This window comes from Propithecus coquereli, unplaced genomic scaffold, assembly GCF_000956105.1.
Source record: "Propithecus coquereli isolate 6110/MARCELLA unplaced genomic scaffold, Pcoq_1.0 Scaffold459, whole genome shotgun sequence".
In the NCBI taxonomy this organism is placed as follows: domain Eukaryota; kingdom Metazoa; phylum Chordata; class Mammalia; order Primates; family Indriidae; genus Propithecus; species Propithecus coquereli.
Window position 1 is genome coordinate 1,165,763 of NW_012150385.1, and position 4,175 is coordinate 1,169,937.

The window sequence follows — 4,175 nt, forward strand, 5'->3', positions numbered from 1 at the left end:
CGCCCGCCCCAAGCCATGATTTTAAAAGAACATTTGTTATATTTTTTTTCAGAATTTCTAGGGAAGGTTTTCAGTTTAATCAGTGCACAATTATTGTTAAAAATAGAAATCATATATTCTCCTTCAGATAAAATTTTCACAGTATTTCTGGTTGCAAGTGTCCAAACCAACTTGGACCAATTTAGGCAAAAGGTGGATTGATTGGCTTGTGGATGGGGCACCAAATGTGGTAACTGAGGGAAGGCCAGCGTGCGGCTGTGGGGACTCCTGCCCCTCTGGCTCCTGGGCTCTTCTTCACCAAGGCACGCCTTCTTCCCAGTTGCAGAGCTACACCTGACACAGGTTCTGTGCCAGGGCAGGATGCAGCTGGGGCCACACACGTCCAGCTGCCCACCTGCCACTATGGGCTGTCTGGAGTGCTTAGAGAACAAGATGGCCATTGCAGGCACAGAGCACACCATGTCTACGCTTCCATCTCTTTCTACCTCCTGTCTGTTGAAGAATGTGATGAAACTGTTCTGGGGGAGAGAAGGGAAGGAGAGGGATTTGGCTGGAGCTCTGTGGTTGTCAGCCACAGACCCCAACTACTGCAGCCAGAACACAGGAAGGAGCGCACTGGAGGGATGAATGCAGGCGGCTGTGAAACCAAAGGAAGAGGAAGATCTACTGCAGGAGAGGCTGGGGTCACTACACTTCAAAAGCTCCAGGCAGGCTCCATGGGGAACTCTGTGCTGCCCACCCTCTGTCCCTGCTGGGCTCTCTGGGCTGTGGCTAAGGGCGGCCTCTCTATCAGTAGTTCTACCAAGACATGGTGAACGAAGGGCATGTCCGTGGAGGGAAACACAGGTGGCTCCCTTGCTGGGCAGGCAGAGACTGCAGACGGGGTCTCAGAAGGATATGGGTCACTGCCAGGGCAGGGAGGCAGGCAGAAGAGGTACCTCTCTCTCCCTGATGTAAGACTCGGTAATGCTGTGTCCACACCATGTGATGAGACCTGGTCATGTCTTAGAGAAACCAGCGAGGAAAGAAACTGGAGCTCTCCTGGAGGGACAGTGAACCTGATTCAGAACTAGGCTGGGCCAGGTCGATCCCAGCCTCCCCCATCCCCCAGCCACAGGCCAGAGCCCACCCTCCTCCTTCTTCCCCAGTCTTGGGTCTGGGGAACTGTACTGGGCCATCCTCCTTGGAGTCAGCAAAGCCTGAGCAAGTAGCATCTCCTTCATTTCCGGCTGGTACTGGAGGTTGGGCAAGACCCAGAAGGAATTACATCCATCAGCTGAGGGCCAGGGAGGATGGAAGTTTCCAAGCTGGGTGGACACTGGGCTGGGGTCTTGGGAGACTTCAAGGCAATGGGAGAGAGAAGGACCTGCCCAGGACCCACTCCTCTGTCCTCCCACCACATGCTGCTCTCCTGAGGTCCTTCTGACCCTGGGTGAAGAATTTTGTACCTTCATAAGACAAGGTCAGGGGAGCATTTAGGGAGCACCTGTGTGGGGTGGGGCTCAGGCACAAATGGGGCTAGAAGGGCATTGGCCTACGGACCTCGTGGTACCTCAGGGGTCAGTGAGAGATCCACCTGCATGAGGGTGTACCAGGCTGGAAACGAAAAGCCTTGCCCTGTAGGGATTAGCAAGAAACCAGGGAGCCCTGACACTCCTTGTCACAGCTGCTGCTGCTTACTCTGACTCGGACAGCACGTGCAAAGGAGGACTCAGAGAGAGGAGCCGGGGTCCAGGGAGGACCCATCACCCCAGTCAAGCTCCCACCACCACCGCTGGTGGGCGAGCTGTGCCTCGGGGCTGCACTGCGCCCTCAGGACTCTGGATTACTGCCCTCCTGGGGCCGGGGTGCTGCGTGGATGCAGCTCTGCAGCCTTCCCGTCCAAGGATCAGCCCTCAGTGGGGCTGTCGTAGACCCCTGAGCCTCGACAATGGAGACTCAGGATCAACGTATTGTTGTTTTAAGCCACCATGGCCTGGAGTGGATTTTCATGCAGAAAATAGACCACTGAAATAGTTCACAATTAAGTTTTTTCATCAAAAGTGTTAAGTAGTCACAAAGAATATTTCCAGCACACTGTGCACATCAATATACTAAAACGGAGCTGCTGTAGTGCTCTGTAACCGCTTCCGGGTCAGACGAATGAGAGACAACTTGGGCCCCACAACCATTTGTTTTAAAAAATACATCAACAAGCATTTCCTCACCTGTCAGAAATCTAACATTGTTCCTTTTACTCCTTCAGCTTGCATTTGTTTTCATTCCAGTTCCTCTGAAGAATTTAATCCTAATATTATATATGTACTATGCTTGAAGATCTTTCATTGAACACTGTCATATGTCTCTGTAACAAAAATATATCATTTTAATTATAATTTTATAAATTTCCTGAGGCCACACGATTCTATGTATATAAAAATGTCATCTGGGTTGAATCATACAATTACTGTTAACGTACAATCGAGCAATGCATCCTAAATAGACTTAAAATTTAAAGAACCATTAAATATAAAATGTTTTGGCTATTGCAGTTTTAATTTCCAAGAAGTCACTTGGTCATTCTTACCTTCTAACTGTGCCTTTTTTTTTTTTTTTTTTTAACAGTTCTGGGTTCTAGTTTCAGAGACAACAGCTCTCATCTCTTTGAGGACACTTATTATAGTTCTTTCAAAGCTTTCTCCTTTCTGTCCCATGTTTTCTCTCTATTTCCACTGGGTTTCCTATTTTTTTGCTTATTTGTTTTGGTCTCTGTCTCCAACATTAGAGTTTCTTCAGCAACCTTTTCAGGAGTAACCAAAACGCAAAGGGCAGTTCTGCGTGTGAGGCGTGTGCGCATGTGAGGGTGCACAGGAGTGCGACTAGGGGTGCCGGCTGGTGGGTGACTTTCCCTGCACCGAGCTGGTGACCTGGGCCTGCGTCTCACAAGTTTTCCTCACAATTGCTACTTTCTCTCTGGTGCCTTAGTCCTGCCCCCACTGCTGGGTGTCCCTACCTTGGAAACGTCTCTGAGTTAATTTCTCTAGAGAAAAAGCCCCAGTTTCCAGACGGCGCGGCGAGAAGCAGTCCTGGCGCGGAAGGGGTGTCTCTCGGGCACCTGCTTGTTCCCCTACGGACTTTCCCCCTTGGGCCCCAGCCCTCACGCGGCCTTCCCTGGGCCTTGGGGAGTCCAGGCCCCCGAGCCTTGCCGGGTCCCTGTGCAAGTGCAGCCCGCCGTCACTGGGGCCCCTCCTCAGGCACTCGGCCCTCCCTGCCCTGCCTGCGTGCCAGTCCTGTGCACTGTCTCTCTTCCACTCTCTGTCGGCCTCCCTTGTCTACTGTTTTCTTTGCCTTTGTGGATTTATCCGTTTTTTTCCTTTTTCTTTTATCTTGGCAGGATTTGGGGAAGCGATAAAAACAAAAACGGCTGCTCAATTCTCCACGTTTAACCAAGGGTCCCATAATTATTGTTTTAGGAGTCACATCAAAACCAATCAAGGGAACTTACCATCATTTATTTACCCACCCATAAAAGGATTTTCAAGTTTATCTCAGTCTTTTGCTGTTATAGCAAATGCGTCAGTGAACCTCCATCTAAATGGTTTTTTATTCCTGTTAAATTATTTCTCTGGGACAAATTCCCAGGAGGAGACTATGATTCCAGGATCTGAATGAGCTTTTTTCCTACTTCTTTCCTTCCTTGTGGCTGCCCTGGGCTGAGGATGTGTTCACGTGGCTTTTATTATCAGCAATGGTACTATTTGTCCCCAAGTGTCCTCTGGGACAGGGCAAAGAGGGGGCGGGAGGGGGCGGGGAGGCTGTGGTTGGCTCTGGGGCTCACCTCTGGAGAAGGCTGACGATGTGCAGGAAACGTGCGTTTTGTGGCAAGTGGTGACACTATGACTGCAAAAAGAAAGGAACAGGTTGTGTGGACGAGGAGGGGCCACTGCAGTGACATTTAATCACTGAACATTAACAGGGGACATCTGTCACGCTGCTCAGCGAGGAGTCCGGGCTCGCAGCCCCGGGATGGCAATATGTTCTGGGCCTCATAATCACTTGAAAAATACCACTTTTGCAGAGGGTTCTTCCAGCGTTTGTTGCAAATCCTTCTATTTTATTACAGAAATCCCAGGCAAATCCTTCGGGGAGGGGACTTTCTATTAACACGCAGCTGGTTAGTGAAAAATAAAACAAAT